The sequence below is a fragment of the Neophocaena asiaeorientalis genome, unplaced genomic scaffold (assembly GCF_003031525.2).
Source record: "Neophocaena asiaeorientalis asiaeorientalis breed wild unplaced genomic scaffold, Neophocaena_asiaeorientalis_V1.1 scaffold567, whole genome shotgun sequence".
In the NCBI taxonomy this organism is placed as follows: domain Eukaryota; kingdom Metazoa; phylum Chordata; class Mammalia; order Artiodactyla; family Phocoenidae; genus Neophocaena; species Neophocaena asiaeorientalis.
Genome location: NW_020173728.1, coordinates 1,663,566 through 1,681,652, shown reverse-complemented (window position 1 = coordinate 1,681,652; position 18,087 = coordinate 1,663,566).

Genomic DNA, 18,087 nt, shown 5'->3' with positions numbered 1-18,087 from the left:
TATAACTGTGTACAGCCAAGCAGTCTTGCCCTAGAACCTACTACACTCTCAACCACCAGGCTCTGCTTCCTCATTTAGTCCCCATAAAGACCCTGTGATGGAGGCACTGCTTTCCCATTTTACTGATGAGAAAGCCAAGGCTGAGGTGAGTTAGGCAGAATGCCAACCCACTTCTCTCCAACCCTAAAACCCACACTGCTTGCCTAAAGCTGGGCTGCATCCTAGCTGCTTTCTGTCTCCCAGCCATATCAGCGCTGAGACAGACTTGGTCCAGCCCTCACCGAGGCTGCCAGACACTTTTAATTCAACCTAGACATGGACAAATGAAAAGGTCCATCTTTACCTTGAAATCTGATGAGACGCAGGAAAGCTAGTGGTTGGGTGACCTTACGCCAATAATAGCAAACATGTATTAAGTCCCTGCACAGACCAGGCACTGTGCTGGGCACCTTCCACCTGTCAGCTCCTTGAAGCCTCCTAACGCCCAATGAGGTGGGCACTGCCCTTCCTCCCGTTGGACAGCTGTCTCAAAGAGGCCGACAGGTGGGACAGGGGTGGGGCTGCTCCTTGGTAGGAGAGCCGGGGACAGACCCAGGGACAGGCCCTCCCGAGACTCCCTCGGAGCTGCAGGTGCACTCGGACGCGCGGCGTGGGAAGGAAACCCAGGCAGGGGAGACAGGTCGCTCGGCGGAGAGCAGCAGCGACCTGGAGATGCCCAGAGGTGAAAAAGCAGGGCGTAGGCTTCCTTCACTCTTCCGCAGAAGAGCTGGGATCCCGGGTCAGAGACGCCTATGGGCTTCCTTCCCGTAGGACCCGCGGGGCAAATGCAGGGCGCCTGGCGGAGCGGCCTCTAGAGGGCGGCAGTGAGCGAGGCAAGGGGCGAGGAGGCGCAAGGCTGGCTGGAAGAAGGGGTGGGATGCGGACTCAGCGGGAGGGAACTGGAGGTGTGACAAACCGCACTGTCCTGGCGACGTGAGAGGGTCCCCAGGGACCTCATGTGACTTCGGGAACTGGTTTTTATGCAGCTTGGAAACACTGGCTCATGAAGGGCCGTTAGTTACTACGATACGCCTAATGGTGCATCACATCTTAAGTGCTGATTTTGCCGCGGCTTAGCTGAGACCTACTCTAATACATCTTCATCAGAGTATTTGGAAATGGGATGGGCGGGGCAGCCTTACCGAGTATATAGCAAAGGTGTGGATTGAAAATTGATAATCCACATATATCATAAAGAGAAAGAACCTATAATTCCAGTAAAGTGATATTCTATACGTGCGCATATGCTCGCTAAGGTAATATTTTGTACATGTGTAATTCTATACATTATATGCACGCCGCTGATGCCCTGCCCAGCTCCCCTTAACCAGGCCATGTACCTGTCCCCCAGCTGCTGGGAGTGGTGGCCGCCAGCGGCTCTCATCTGCCTCCTTCTCTGGAGCACGGCCCTTGGCCAAAAGGGAAGCTACCTGGGGGTGGGGTGGTGGCTAGGGGCGGGCGAGGGGTATGAGTCCACTCCATGGGCAGCCAGTGTCCAGTGACTGTTTCTTAAGGGTTCACATGTGCCTGTAGGGATGTAAACTCCGTGGTGCAATTCACCCTCCAGAGCACCCCATGGGGTCAGGCTGAGACTAGACCCCAGGCAAGGTTCAGAGGAAGCTCTTAACTGGTGAGATAGAAATGACATTTCCGGCTACCAATCAGAGTTGCATTTTCAAGGCTGATTAGTTCCTACTGGCCAAGACTTCAGAAATTATCCAGCTTATTTTCATTCGAGGGTGGAGTCCTACGTGAGACAGCAAAAACCCAGAAACCATCTAATGAGTTACGTAAAGCATGGTACATGATTTTCTATAATACAAAATAGAAATCAGGATATAGCTATATACCTACTGACACAGAAAGTGTAAATTCAGGTTATAGAATAGTGTTATAGCATGGAGCCTTTATTTGAAATGTATATACATTCACACACATTCACACACACACACAGGTCTTAGTGTATGTGGTTCCCCCCAGATCGGCCTGAGATAAGGGCTCACCAGTGGGCAGTTTATTGTGGAAAGTGATCACAGGCACAGGAGGGGAGGGCTGGAGGAGAGTGACACAGGAAGAGCCAACCCAAGGATAGTTGTTGAGCCTATCACCCTGTGCTCAGTCCTGTTTGGGACCCTCTGAGAAGACGTGTAGACAGCCTCAGAATTGTCCTCTTGCAGAACAAGTGAGAGATGTTTTTATCCACCAGATCCGGGCCCCATGGGTCAGGGGTTGCCCCGTGGGGTCTTTGCTCCCTTCTGCTTCCAGTGAGCCCCTGAACCAGGATGGGCACAAGAGCTCCACCTTGTGGGGGGGAGTGAGGTTACACCTGCACAGCTGGGGGCCGTGGCAACAGCTGGAATTAAAAGCTGGGCGGTGGGCTTTGAGGAGGGCACGGGGGTGTACAATCCATGTAGAGAAATGTCAGAAAGAATATTTACCTAATTGTTCATGGCAGTCATCCCTGGGAGGTAAGATTCTTTATTCTTCTTCTTTATGCCTCCTGTATTGTTTAGCTTTTTTGGTAACAACTACACAATTTTTTTGCAAAAAACCCTAAAGCTATGTCGAAAGAAAAAATCATCTCATTGGACTCCTTTATTTCACAGATGAGCAAATGAGGCCTGGGGCAGTGCTCGTAGGCTGTGGCTCAGAGGCGCTTCTGCAGTGTGAGAGCCTCATGGGCCACCCAGCCCTGTGGGTGTAAAGGTTGTCACCTACTCACTGGGCTCCGAGAAGACGAAGGACACACCAGGCGACGGAGCCCCCATAATGGGCAAAGAAGAGGAGCCTGGTGTTCAGGTCTTTTGACTTATTTCTGCGTGTGCAAGAACAAGGATTTCCATGGTTTTGAAATGGAGAACTATCAGTCTGAACACGTGTTTTGTAGACATATTCAATCATTTCTCTTGAATCTATGCCTAGGAGTGAAATTGCTGGTATGCATATGTTTAGTTTCACTAGTAACTGCCCAATAGTTTATACGAGTTATTTCTTTTTAGTGACCTGTGAATATGAGTTTACGCAAATCAATGTAATGAAAATCAAATGAACACCCGCATTGTATTTCAATGGTTTTTATGGTATGATGGCGGGAGGCGACCTTAGTCCCAGAGTTTCCCTTGGAGGTGGTGACATTTGCGAGGCAGGGTTCTCCCGGAACAGGGCCTCCAGTTGCCCTGGGACCTCGCCCTGGGCAGCACAGAGCATCTTCCTCGGGAAGATGGGAACCAGGTAAAAGACCACAGTTGGCAACCCCATTTGTGATCCTCCACTGGGCAGGGCTGCTAGACTTAAAGACTCTCTGGGCAAATTAGAAAAGCCACCCCTATGGGGAGATGACTGGTGTCCCCACTGGTTGCACCAACTAGCAAAAGGCCCCCTTTCTCTGCTGCCCCAGCCCCCTGCCAAGGCTCAGGCCTGGTGGGCAGAGCTGGGTAGGCCTCGATCTCAGCCTCCACTGGCCCCTCTCCTGAGTGGGAGCCCTGTGCTCCACGGCACTCGGGAACCCTGCTGGACACCGTCCTGCGCTGACTGTGGTGTCTATCATCGAGGGGCAAAAACCAACTTAAGGGCTTCCCTGGTGGCGCAATTGTTGAGAGTCCGCCTGCCGATACAGGGGACACGGGTTCGTGCCCTGGTCCGGCAAGATCCCACATGCCACGGAGCGGCTGGGCCCGTGAGCCATGGCCGCTGAGCCTGCGCGTCCGGAGCCTGTGCTCCGCAACGGGAGAGGCCACAACAGGGAGAGGCCCGCGTATCGCAAAAACAAAAAAAAAAGAACCAACTTAAAATGGGACGGGACGTGGTAAACAACTCCCAGCACCCGGGCGGCTGCTACAGGCAAGGCTGCCTCTCCCGCCACTGCTTCTCTGGCCCGCACGTGGCAGCCGCAGCCAGTGGAACAGGCTGCCTGACTTAGTTTGCGATCCCCCCAAAGCAGAGCCTGAGATGAGGACTTGAATTCAGAAGGTTTGTTTGGGAGCTAATGTCAGCAGCCCTCTGAGGATGTGATGACAGGCACGAAGGAGCCCGATATGCATGAGTGAGGGTGTCACCACGGTGTCACCCAGGGCTCCATTCTCCCAGGGCCCTCTGAGGGGCCAGGACACTGGAATGTTTTTCCGCTAATTCCCATTGGTTGAGGGTCACTCCTGGTGTGTTTACTCCCTGGCACTCCATGGTGTGCCTGGTGGAAGGAAGCTCAGTGAGTGAGGGAACAGTCCACAGGCCACCTCTGGGGTTGGCTGAGGGAGTATGGGCAGGGTACCGACAGCATCTGCTATGCTCCCAAAACTCAGAATTCAGCTCTTCTCCTACTCATCAGGGGCCTAGTGGCTAAACCATTCAGACTATAACAGAGCAGGAAGTGGGACCCTGACTATAATTTATCTTCCCTCTTCCATCACCCCAGAGATGGAGGGAGGGATGGACAGAAAGGGAAAATGCTGATGCAAAAATACAAAAGACCTCAGCTTGGAGCAGGAAACTGTGCTTGAATGAATTGCTTGTTCTCAAATGGAGAAGGACCTTTATTTGAACTGTTAATTCTCATAGGTTGCAACAGCCAAAGATCACCCGGCAAAGAAGATTCTTTGCCCAGAGTGTTGCAGACGGGGGAAGTCTTCATGTGCCTCTTTCCTTTTAAACACCAGATCCTTTGGCCAGGCCAAGATATTTGAAAGCAAACTGTGAGCCCGTCTGCCAGCTGGGAGCCTGCTGAGACAAAGGGAAGATGCTTGCTGGCCAGGAGACCCTTAATCCAGTTAGAGTGAATTTAACACATTCGTTTCCACGCTGCTTGGACCCTTCTCCATCCTTGAAGACACTACCCCAAAAAGATCTTTTCTGCTTGCTGTCAGCTTAGTCACAGTTTTAGACTGAGCTGTAGCTCATAGGTTGTATAAATCTAGGCCAGCTGAGGGGAAGATCTCCACAGGGTTCCGTCTAAGTTATAAATAAATAGGTGATGCAGCTGGAGGGGTCGTGAAATGGAGCCCTCTGTGAATCTGTGGGGCAGCTTCACACGGGATCTCTTCCAGAAAACAGAGAGAACGGAGGGTACAAGAGGGCGGAGATGCCAGAAAGTAATCTTTGAGGTCAGAGGTCACATTGAAAGGAGCCCCTTAGAAACTTTTGCTATCCATAAAACAACTTTTTTTTAAATTAAAATATAGTTGGTTTACAATAGTATGTTTCAGATGTACAGCATAGTGATTCAGTAATTTTGCAGATTATATTCCATTATAAATTATTCCAAGATAATGGCTGTAATTCCCTGTGCTGTACAATATATCCTTGTTGCTTATCTATTTAATACATAGTAGTTTGTATCTCTTATTCCCATACCCCTAGCATGCCCTTCCCCACTTCCCCCTTCCCACTGGTAACCACGCCTTTGTTTCTACCTGTGAGTCTGTTTCTGTTTTATTTCTTTTTAACATCTTTATTGGAGTATAATTGCTTAACAGTGTTGTGTTAGTTTCTGCTGTATAACAGAGTGAATCAGCTATATGCATACATCCCCACATCCCCTCCCTCTTGCATCTCCTTCCCACCCTCCTTATCCCACCCCTCTAGGTGGTCGCAAAGCACTGAGCTGATCTCCCTGTGCTGTGTAGCTGCTTCCCACTAGCTATCTATTTTACATTTGGTAGTGTATATATGTCAATGCCACTCTCACTTCGTCCCAGCTTACCCTTCACCTCCCTGTGTCCTCAAGTCCATTCTCTACTTCTGTGTCTTTATTCCTGTCCTGCCCCTAGGTTAATCAGAACCTTTTTTTTTTTAGATTCCATATATATGTGTTAGCATACGGTATTTATTTTTCTCTTTCTGACTTGCTTCACTCTGTATGACAGACTCTAGTTCCATCCACCTCACTACAAATAACTCAATTTCATTTCTTTTTATGGCTGAGTAATAGTCCATTGTATATATGTGCCACATCTTCTTTATCCATTCATCTGTCAATGGACACTTAGGTGGCTTCCATGTCCTGGGTATTGTAAATAGTGCTGCAATGAATATTGTGGTACATGACTCTTTTTGAATTATGGTTTTCTCAGGGTATATGCCCAGTAGTGGGATTGCTGGGTCATATGGTAGTTCTATTTTTAGTTTTTTAAGGAACCTCCATACTATTCTCCATAGTGGCTGTATCAATTTACATCCCCACTAACAATGCAAGAGGGTTCCCTTTTCTCCATGCCCTCTACAGCATTTATTGTTTGTAGATTTTTTGATGATGGCCATTCTGACCGGTGTGAGGTGATACCTCATTGTAGTTTTGATTTGCATTTCTCTAATGATTAGTGATGTTGAGCATCTTTTTGTGTGTTTGTTGGCAATCTGTATGTCTTCTTTGGAAAAATGTCTCTTTAGATCTTCTGCCCATTTTTGGATTAGGTTGTTGTTTTTTTGATATTGAGCTGCATGAGCTGCTTGTATATTTTGGAGATTGATCCTTTGTCAATTGCTTCATTTGTAAATATTTTCTCCCATTCTTTGGGGTTGTCTCTTTGTCTTGTTTTCGGTTTCCTTTGCAGTGCAAAAGCTTTTAAGTTTCATTAGGTCCCATTTGTTTATTTTTGTTTTTATTTCCATTTCTCTAGGAGGTGGGTCAAAAAGGATCTTGTTGTGATTTATGTCATAGAGTGTTCTGCCTATGTTTTCCTCTAAGAGTTTTATAGTGTTGGACCTTACACTTAAGTCTATAATCCATTTTGAGTTTATTTTTGAGTATGGTGTTAGGAATAGTTCTAATTTCATTCTTTTACATGTAGCTGTCCAGTTTTCCCAGCACCACTTATTGAAGAGGCTGTCTTTTCTCCATTGTATATGCTTGCCTCCTTTATCAAAGATAAGGTGACCATATGTGTTTGGGTTTATCTCTGGGCTTTCTATCCTATTCCATTGATCTATATTTGTGTTTTTGTGCCAGTACCATACTGTCTTGATTACTGTAGCTTTGTAGTATAGTCTGAAGTCCAGGAGCCTGATTCCTCCAGCTCCATTTTTCTTTCTCAAGATTGCTTTGGCTATTCGGGGTCTTTTGTGCTTCCATACAAATTGTGAAATTTTTTGACATCTTTGTCTGGTTTTGGTATCAGGGGTATGGTGGCCTCATAGAATGAATTTGGGAGTGTTCCTCCTTCTGCTATATTTTGGAAGAGTTTGAGAAGGATAGGTGTTAGCTCGTCTGTAAATGTTTGATAGAATTCACCTGTGAAGCCATCTGGTCCTGGGCTTTTGTTTGTTGGAAGATTTTTAATCACAGTTTCAATTTCAGTGCTTGTGATTGGTCTGTTAATATTTTCTATTTCTTCCTGGTTCGGTCTCAGAAGGTTGTGATTTTCTAAGAATGTGTCCGTTCCTTCCAGGTTGTCCATTTTATTGGCATAGAGTTGCTTGTAGTAACCTCTCATGATCTTTGTATTTCTGCAGTGTCACTTGTTACTTCTCCTTTTTCATTTCTAATTCTATTGATTTGAGTCTTCTCCCTTTTTTTTTTGATGAGTCTGGCTAATGGCTTATCAATTTTGTTTATCTTCTCAGAGAACCAGTTTTAGTTTTATTGATCTTTGCTCTTGTTTCCTTCATTTCTTTTTCATTTATTTCTGATCTGATCTTTATGATTTCTTTCCTTCTGCTAACATTTGGGGTTTTTTGTTCTTCTTTCTCTAATTGCTTTAGGTGTAAGGTTAGGGTGTTTATTTGAGATGTTTCTTGTTTCTTGAGGTAGGACTGTATTGCTATAAACCTCCCTCTTAGATCTGCTTTTGCTGCATACCATAGGTTTTAGGTCATCATGTTTTTATTGTCAGTTGTTTCTAGGTATTTTTTTATTTCCCTTTGATTTCTTCAGTAATCTCTTGGTTATTAAATAGTGTATTGTTTAGCCTGTATGTGTTTTTATTTTTTACAGATTTGCAATACACATCTAGTCTCATAGTGTTGTGGTCAGAAAAGATACTTTATACAGTTTCAATTTTCTTATATTTACCAAGGCTTGATTTGTGACCCAAGATATGATCTATCCTGGAGAATGTTCCAAGAGCACTTGAGAAGAAAGTGTATTTGGATGGAATGTCCTACAAATATCAATTAAGTCCATCTTGTTTAATGTATCATTTAAAGCTTGTATTTCCTTATTTATTTTCATTTTGGATAATCTGTCCATTGGTGAAAGTGGAGTGTTAAAGTCCCCTACCACGATCGTGTTACTGTCGATTTCCCCATTTGCGGCTGTTAATATTTGCCTTTTGTATTGAGGTGTATTGAGGTGTATTATGTTGGGTGCATAAGTATTTACAATTGTTATATCTTCTTTTGGATTGATCCCTTGACCATTATGTAGTGTCCTTCTTTGTCTCTTGTAATAGTCTTTATTTTGAAGTCTATTTTGTCTGACATGAGAACTGCTACTCCAGCTTTCTTCTGATTTCTATTTGCATGTAATATCTTTTTCCATCCCCTCACTTTCAGTCTGTATGTGTTCCTAGGTCTGAAGTGGGTCTCTTGCAGACAGCATATGTACAGGTCTTGTTTTTGTATCCATTCAGCCAGTCTACATCTTTTGGTTGGAGCATTTAATCCATTAACATTTAAGGTAATTATCAATATGTAAGTTCCTATTACCATTTTCTTAATTGTTTTGAGTTTGTTATTGTAGGTCTTTTCCTTCTCTTGTGTTTCCTGCCTAGAGAAGTTCCTTTAGCATTTGTTGTAAAGCTGATTTGGTGGTGCTGAATTCTCTTAACTTTTGCTTATCTGTAAAGGTTTTAATTTCTCCATCGAATCTGAATGAGATCCTTCCTGGGTAGAGTAATCTCAGTTGTAGGTTTTTCCCTTTCCTCACTTTAAATATGTCCTGCCACTCCATTCTGGCTTGCAGAGTTTCTGCTGATAGATCAGATGTTAACCTTATGGAGATTCCCTTGTATGTTACTTGTTGCTTTTCCCTTGCTGTTTTTAATATTTTTTCTTTGTATTTAATTTTTGATAGTTTGATTAATAGGTGTCTCGGCATGTTTCTCTTTTGGTTTATCCTATATGGTGCTCTCTGTGCTTCCTGGACTTGACTGACTGTTTCCTTTGCCATGTTAGGGTAGTTTTCAACTATAATCTTCTCAAATATTTTCTCAGACCCTTTCTTTTTCTCTTTTTTTCTGGGACCCCTATAATTTGAATGTTGGTGCATTTATGTTGTCCCAGAGGTCTCTGAGACTGTCCTCAATTCTTTTCATTCTTTTTTCTTTATTCTTCTTTGTCGTTTCTTTTTTTTTTTTTTTTTTTTTTTTTTTTTTTTTGATGGGTGCTGCTGTGTTCCTGTCTTATGTCCAGCACTGGAGTTTGCAGGCAGTTGGATAGAGCCAGGTCTTGGTGCTGAGATGAGGACCTCCAGGAGGTCTCACTCCAATTGATATTCCCTTGGGGGTCTGAAGTTCTCTGTTAGTCCAGCAGTTTGTACTCCTGGCTCCCACCACAGGAGCTCAGGCCTGACCTCTGGGCTGGGAACCAAGATCCTGCAAACTTCATGGCAAAGTTAAAAAAAAAAAGGAAGAAAGAAAGAAAAAAAGGAGCAGTACAATATCAAAGAATAAAAAACAAAATAAAATTAGAAAGACAAAAAATATATTAGGAATAATAAAACTATACTTGAAACAATTGCAGCAAGGTAAAATAAAACCACAACAGAAAAAAGAAAAAAAAATGGGTGGAGGTAACAAACCAAAAGGAGAGAACAATAACAAAGAATAAAATAAAATTAGAAAGACAAAAATATATTAGGAATAATAGAACTATACTTGAAACAATGGCAGCAAGGTAAAATAAAACCACAACAGAAAAAAGAAAAAAAAATGGGTGGAGGTAACAAACCAAAAGGAGAGAACAATAACAAAGAATATGGCGGGTGTGGGGGTGCGTTTGAGCGTGGGGCGGGGCCTAGGCGGGGCTTCCTTCAAGCATTGGGCAGGGCCTCTACTTAGGACCTGCGTGGAAGGGGAGAGGCCAAAAGGCGGGCCTCTGAAGTATGGAGTTCCAGAGTTTGGCTGTAGGGCTCTGAGTGAGGGTGTGTGGGTGGGGTTTAGGCCCAGCGCAGTTGGAGGGGGTCTCAGAGGGGGTCTCTGAGTGTAGAGGTAGGGCCCTGGGTTGGGATGTAGGGACAGGGCTTGGGTTCAGAGTGGCAGGAGGGAGGCTCCAAGGGCAGAAGATTAGACCCGGGAGCCCAGCACGCTCCCCGGTGCCTAAGTGGACAGGGAAGGCACTGGCCATGTTCCCTTCTGCTCCTTCGTGCCCCTCACCCACCATCTCCCCCAGGGTCTCCCCAGTTGCCGCTGGACCCCTAACCGTGGGTGGGTCCCTCTGGGTGTAGAAACTCCTCCCCTCCCCCAGCCACCCCTCAGGGGTCCCCTCCCGGAGGTCTGCCCTTTACTTTTGCTCCCCCTTCCCTCCCTCCCACTCCCTCAGGACCCGCGTGGCTGGAGGGGGCTCGGTGGGCAGAGGATCAGGCCCGGGATCTCAGCAGGTTCCTGGGGGCCCAAGCGGGCAGGGGAAACCTGGCCACGCTCCCTTTTGATCCTCTGCCCTCCCAGTGGCTCCCCAATTTTCCCCATTTGGGCGTGGGATCCCTTCCCCTACCCCAGCTGCCCCTCAGGGGCACCAGTCCCGTCCCGCCTCCACTTCTCCTCCCCCTTCACTCTCCCCCCACACCCCACATCCTACCTGGTCGCTGGGGGTTCCTCCTGTCCCCTTAGGTGTCTGTGGTCCCCCACCAGTGCCTGCTAGGGGCCCTAGTTGTGAGGAGATGGGAATTCTGCGTCCTCCTCGTTCGCCATCTTGACTCTGCCAGGAAGGGATATTTCTGATTGAGAGAATGTTTCTTGAGTGCTTGAGACACTCTCAGCCAGGAGGTCTGCACACAGCAGTTCTCACTGGGTACATCTTTCACACCATCTTTCTGTATGGCCATCCTCAGGATATTGGTTCTCAGGCCTTAGCGTTCCTGGTCTTGGGATGGCTGCCACATTTCTTCCTTTCACAGCTATATCTTTTCTCTTGAAGTCTGAGACAGCTGAACGTTCTTTGTTGACATGAAGCAAACAGACTGTCAGATATTTCTCCAGGAAAGATAGGTTTATTGAGGATCAGAAGAGAATTGCAATGCAGGGTCTGCAACCATGGCGAGCCACGCGCAAGTCCCTGGAGGGCGCGAGAAGGAAAAGGAAAACGTTTCTGTTTTGCATATACATTCATGTACGTTATTTTTTAGATTCCACATATAAGTGATATCGTACAGTATATCTTTGTCTGATGTTTCACTAAGCGTGATATTCTCTAGGTCCATCTGCATTGCTGCAAATGGCAGTATTTCATTCCTTTTATGGCTGAGTCATATTCCATTGTATAAAACTTCCTGAGTTCGTGTCAAGCAGTCAAGCCGACTCAATTTAGCAGAAAGTCATGAGACTGAGATCAGCAGTGTCTCATCTGACAGGTAGAAAAACTCTAGGAATGAGCCAATGACACCAGGTTTTCATGTAAGGAAAGGAAAGTGAGCTGAGCCAGTGTAGAAAATGTTTAGGATATTTTTGCAGATCCTTTCAGAAACACAGCTGAAAGTTCATTTAAAATCCTAAATAAATACCCTTAGAAAAATACTCAGATTTCTCAATAGTTAACCTTTTGCTCATCTCTGTGCATTGAATACATATCCTAAGGCTGAGATTTAATTTATCCAAGATGCACAGTTGGTGCTTCAGCTGGTGTAATGATCACCTATTTGGAAACTGCTAAGTCATGAGGGGAAGACTTCCTCACGACAACACTAGTTAAATTAACCAAATATAAAGAAAGATACTGGCATTTTCAACGTTATATAGAGTTTTTTGTAACTGAGAAAAAGTTTTAAAAGATGCTTATAGGGCTTCCCTGGTGGCGCAGCGGTTGAGAGTCCACCTGCCGATGCAGGGGACACAGGTTCGTGCCCCGGTCCGGGAAGATCCCACATGCCGCGGAGCGGCTGGGCCCGTGAGCCATGGCCGCTGAGCCTGCGCATCTGGAGCCTGTGCTCCGCGACGGGAGAGGCCACAACAGTGAGAGGCCCGCATACCGCAAAAAAGAAAAAGTACTGGAAATGAGGATATACAATCATTATTGATGACAATGAACCTGACCCTATGTTTATGTTGTGGTTTGATAACAGCAGCAGATGGTAGCATGAAGCCCCGGTGATAACCAGGATGTGGATACAGCCAGCATCCAGGGTGTAAAAGCAAAGCGTCTACAGTTTTTTTCAGTAGTGTTTGAAGTTTTAAAATACTCAACCCAGTAAGTTATCAAAGTTTCACTCAGCTTAAGAAAAATATTGAAGTTTCTCAATAAAGAAAAACCAAAAGCTACCAACAGTTGTTGGGCAAGCCCTTTTCTTTACGCCAAGTAGAGATGGCTACAGTAACATGAAGAGAGCTTGAAGGTGAAACGCCTCCCCTTTATGAGCGTCACGACTGCAAATGCGTAGCCAACAATGCCGAAGATTTAAAGATATATGCATTAGAACAAATTATGCTTTACAGAGCTTTGCTGTTGAGCTGAATGAAAGTACGGATATTTCCTACTTGTCTCACTCTGTTGTTTGCTAGATTCAATTTGAATAACAAAATACACCAAGGGCCATTTTTTATGAGCCACTAAACCATTATATTCCTAATAATGACTAACAAAAATTGATTCTGAAATTCATATGGAAATGAAAAGGGCCAAGAATAGCCAAGGCAATACTGAAGAAGAAAAAAGTTTTTGGATTTTTCCTTTGGGGATGTTCAGATTTCCAGGAATGGAGTCTTCCGGTCTTGTATCTGGATGGAAGAGAATTCTAGCTTTCTGGGAAGCTCCAAAAAAGGAATGAGAATTTCAGCAGTAGCGTTCGTCTAGGCATTTGGTCAGTTAGTCCCTCTGCTTTCATTATTGTGTTATTGTATTAATTCTACCTGGTGTCCTCCAGCCAATGACCCCATTATACACTTTCAAACAATGTCTTTATATTAAAAGGAATGAATTTTCGATTAAGTATAATTATTTCTGCAACTTTTGGTATAAAACTTTTATCAGCTGAAGGAAGTTCCCTTCTGTTCTTGATTTGCTAAATTGGTCATGAATAGGTATTGAACCATATCAAATACTTTTTCTGTGTTAATTAAGAAAATCCCATGACTTTCTCCTTCAGTTAATTATTATGGAGAATGTACCATCCTTACTTTCCTGGGATAAATCCTACTTGAACTTGAAATATTTCTATATGCTGTTGGGTTCAGTTAACCGATATTTTATATAGGGTTTCTGTTCATTAATGAAATGGACCTAAGATCTTCTTTCTTTGTATTGTTCTCGTCAAGTCTTAGACCCAAGATGATGCCATAAAAGGGTTCAAGCAGACATTTTTTCCACTATCTTCTGGAACACCTTATTTAAGACAAGAATTAGCGGCTCCTTCAAAACCTTTTTAAGAATTTATCTTAACCATCTAGGCATGTGAGGTTTGGGGAAAAATAGGTCTTTGACCATAATTTCAATTTATTTAATAGTTATTAGTTATTCAAGTTATCTATTATTGGTATACAAATTTGGGGATGTTATATCATTTTCTAGGAATTTAACCATTTCATGTAGGATTTTTAATCACTTGCATACATATATAATAACATTCTTTTCCTTTAAGTTTCTGGTGTGTCTGTAGTTGTTTACTCTTTGTCATTATTTGCAGAGGTCAGAAGTCAGACTATCTTTTCCATCTTTTCAAAGAACGCATTTTTGGTTTCAGAACTCATTTATTTTTTCTCTCTTTCATGAATGTCTGCTCTTTATTCCTTTCTTCTTTTGTACTTACCTTGTTATGCTTTTTCCAGATTTTTTTTGTTGAATATTTATTATTAATATTTCTGGTTTCCTAATTAATATTTCAAGGTGAAAAACTTCCTTGTAAGTGCTATATTTAGCTAAGAACCATACATTTTGAAAAGGAGGGCTTAATTATCATTCAGTTTTAAATATTCCTTTGTTCCTTATTTATTTCATTTTTAACTCAGGGGTTAATTAGTAATATATGTTTTAATTTATAAATATATCAGGTTTTTAGCTATAATTTCTAAAAATGGTATTCATTTCTAATTGATCCCATTATGTCAGAGAAAATAGCCAAATAGAGAAAATATAATATTTGGTTATTTGGAATGTACTGAGGTTTACTTTTTGGCCTAGTACAACATTTTTTTTCAACAATGTTCCTTGGTGGGGACTTCCCTGGTGGTGCAGGGGACATGGGTTTGATCCACCTGCCAATGCAGGGGACATGGGTTTGATCCCTGGTCCAGGAAGCTCCCACATGCCGTGGAGCAACTAAGCCTGTGCACCACAACTACTGAGCCTGCACTCTAGAGCCTGTGAGCCACAGCTACTGAGCCTGTGTGCCACAACTATGGAAGCCCACGTACCTAAAGGCCATGGTCCACAACAAGAGAAGCTACCGCAATGAGAAGTCCACGCACCGCAACAAAGAGTAGCCCCTGCTCACCACAACTAGAGAAAGCCTTTGTGCGTCAAGGAAGACCCAACACAGCCATAAATAAATAAATAAATTTAAATTAAAAAGTTCCTTGGTGATCAAGAAAAATCAATCTCTCTGTTTCTCAATATAGAGCTCTATATATGTCTGAGCTCAAGCTATACTGTACTATTCTGGTTTTTATATCTTATTTTTAATCTACTTGGTCTAATAGTTTCTGAAAGCGCTATATTAAAGCCTCAAAAACAACTAATGCTTTATCCAATTCTCCCTGCTGTTCTATCAGCTGTTGCTTGGTATAGAAGGGCTATATGTAGTTAGGACAGATATATAGTTTCTGTCTTAGTTTTCCTCTGCAGTTAAATAACATTTCGTTATTAACGATATTTTGCCTTGAATTTTATTTTGTTGAATGTTAAGTTTGCTACACCAGCTTTACTTTGATTTGTATTTTCCTGGTATAGCATTTTCATCCCATTAGTTTCAAATTTTCTTTACCTTTCCACTTTAAGAGTGTCTCTTGCATATATCATTGGATTTTAAAATTCAGTCCGGGGACTTTCCTGGTGGTGCAGTGGTTAAGACTCCGTGCTCCCAGTGCAGGGGACCTGTGTTTGATCCCTGGTCAGGGAACTAGGTCCCACATGCCTGCCACAACTAAGAGTTCACATGCCACAATAAAGGAGCCCACCAACCACAACTAAGGAGCCTGCCTGATGCAACTAAGACCCAGCACAACCAAATAAATAAAATAAATTAAAAATAAATAAAATAAAATACAGTCCAAGAGTCTGTTTTTAAGCCACATATATTTATCACAGTTAGTAATATACTAGATGTTACTCTACCTTCTTATTTTACATTTTCTCTTCAGTGCATTTTTTTTCTTTTTTTTTCCTCCTATTCAGTAGATTGAATTTACTTCTACTAATTTAAAATGAAGTCTCTTCATTCTTTTTTATGGTTGCATATTATTCCGTTGTATGAATGTGCTGTAATTTATTCAATTCATCCATTATTGATAGACATTCAAATCTTTTCCAACTGTATTTCAATCATATTTTATTTCAAATAATGAAAAACCTTGTTCATGCTTCCCAATTCAAGTTGGTCTTGCAGGTTTACCTTCCTGGGTGATGTTGGCTCCTAGAACTGATAGACTCTTTCTTAAGTTCTGTCTTAGACTGGGTTCTCCAGAAATGGTCCCTGAGATGAGCATTCCTGTGAAATGGCTTACTGAGTCCTCAGCCCAGGAAAAACCCGTGGGAGAGTGGGGAAGAAGGACAGGAAAGGAGGCCAGGCCAGGTGCAGTATCTAGCAAATCAGCTGGGCAATGACTTTGGTTTGATCTGACAGGGGAGTTACGGGGACAGTACAGGTCCCTCCTGTGCATGTCCTGACCAGGGCAAGATGCCGCTCCCATCTAACATTGTGTGGGCCATTCAAAGAGACATAAATCCATAACGTCTCTTCCCAAGGAGCCATAAATCCCAGCACCCCTGCTGCCCCTCAGAGTAGAAGAGCCCTAAGGGCAGTTTTCTAATCTCAAAATTAATGACGGCCTTTAAGGTAAAGAGTGCCTAGGCTGACTCTTGCCTGCTCCGCTTAGAGGTCATGTGGCCTTAGGCAAGACATCACAACCTTTTTAAGCCCCATTTTCCTCACCTGTAAGTGGGGATGATAATAGCTCTTATAGCAGAAAGCTTAACACAGTGCCTGGCACAGAGTAAGTGGTGATCTAAGTTCGTGTCAGTTATGATTACTCAGCAGAACTTTTCTAAAACAATATCTGAAAGGCTGAGCTGTTTAAACAACCACCAGAAAGCACCTTACAAAGCAAAGATGCCAGTATATTTATTATTTATATAAAATACGTAAACAGGAGAAAATCCCATAAATCATGAGTTGCTGTTTTCCTTGGATCTTCAATAGTCGTATTATTTTATGAAAAACTGGACCATATTAAGTTGCTCGGACTTTTGAAATTTGTAAACCTGTGTAAATCTCACATTGGAAACAACCATTTATGTGTACTGTCACTTAAAGCACAAATTATGGTTGGTATAAAAGGTTTTAATTCACATAAATTCAGTGGTAAAAACTTCATACCAAGAGGGCTTGCCACACCTACAGTGAGGCTACTGGAAGTTATCACAGTTGGTTACATTCTCTAAGGGTGATGAAGTATTGGGATTGGGAGGAGGGTAAGAAGGGAAGGATTTTTTAGTTGGGTTTCTTCAAAAGCAGACCCTGCGCAAGGGCTTGAGTGCATGTAGTTTATTTGCGAGGTGATTAGTCAAGGTTCTCCAGAGGAACAGATTCAATAGGAGATTATACATAATGAGGAATTGGCTCACACAATTATGGAGACTGAAAATTCCCATGATCTGCTGTCTCCTTCCTGGAGACTTAGGAAGGCTCCCAGCGCAACAGTGAGGCAGGAAAAAAAGGGGGCAAATTTCTTTTTCTGCATTTTGTTCTCTTCAGGCCCTCTCTGGATTGGATGATGCCTACCCACACTGGGAAAGGCAATCTACTTTACTGAGTCTACAAGTTCAAATGCTAATCTCTGGAAACACCCTCACAGATCACACAGAAGTAATGTTTAATCTGGGCACCGCGCGGCCAGCCCAGTTGACACATAAAATTAACCATCACGGGAGGTGACCCCAGGGAAAACAGGGAGGAGTCAGGAAGTGAGGCAAGGGAGGGAGAACAGTACTTACAAGCAGGTTATCACTATAGACTCCATGGTGCTGGAAACCCTCTGAGAAACCCTGTGGAACACATCCTCAGAGTGGGGAGCTGGGGTATTGATCCACCAACTCCCAGCCCCCTTTTGTTGAGACTTACCCCAGAGTTGTTGAATCCTTGACACTTATAGGTTGTCCTACAAGTGGGTTGACCAACTTCACGGGGTGCTGAAGAAAGCCTTTGAGAAGAAAAACAAGGTGATAAAGATGCTTGGGGTAGGAAGTTTACAGTATACGTGAGAGCTGTCCAATGCAGCTGCAGGTGAACTCATTGACTGAGCAACACGGGGTCGGGCACCAAGAGCTCCTGCTACAAATGCCTTGAAAATCCATCTTGACTTCAGGACACAGTGAAATGTAATATCTCATGAACCCAACTTTTCCTTATTACAGGAAGCAAAATATCACTCTAATGTTATCGCTTCTAAAGTTTTGTTCCATAAAACGAACTTTCAAAAGTGTGCTCTGAGAGGGCCATTATAAATAGTCATCTTTCCTCTTATAACGAACTATTTCTTACTCTTGTTCTCCTAGCCACATTACAAAAACTACTATAACTGCAGCAGATAACACACCCTGAGTCAATATCAGATGTGTCATAAATTAAGGCCAGCACCAGTACAACGTTTTGGTCACCATACCTGCTACAGAAAAATCTAAATGTGTTAATATCATCCAATAACTCTGCCCTCAAGTTTTCCAGGCCATTTAATTATTAAATTTCTCTTTGGAAAA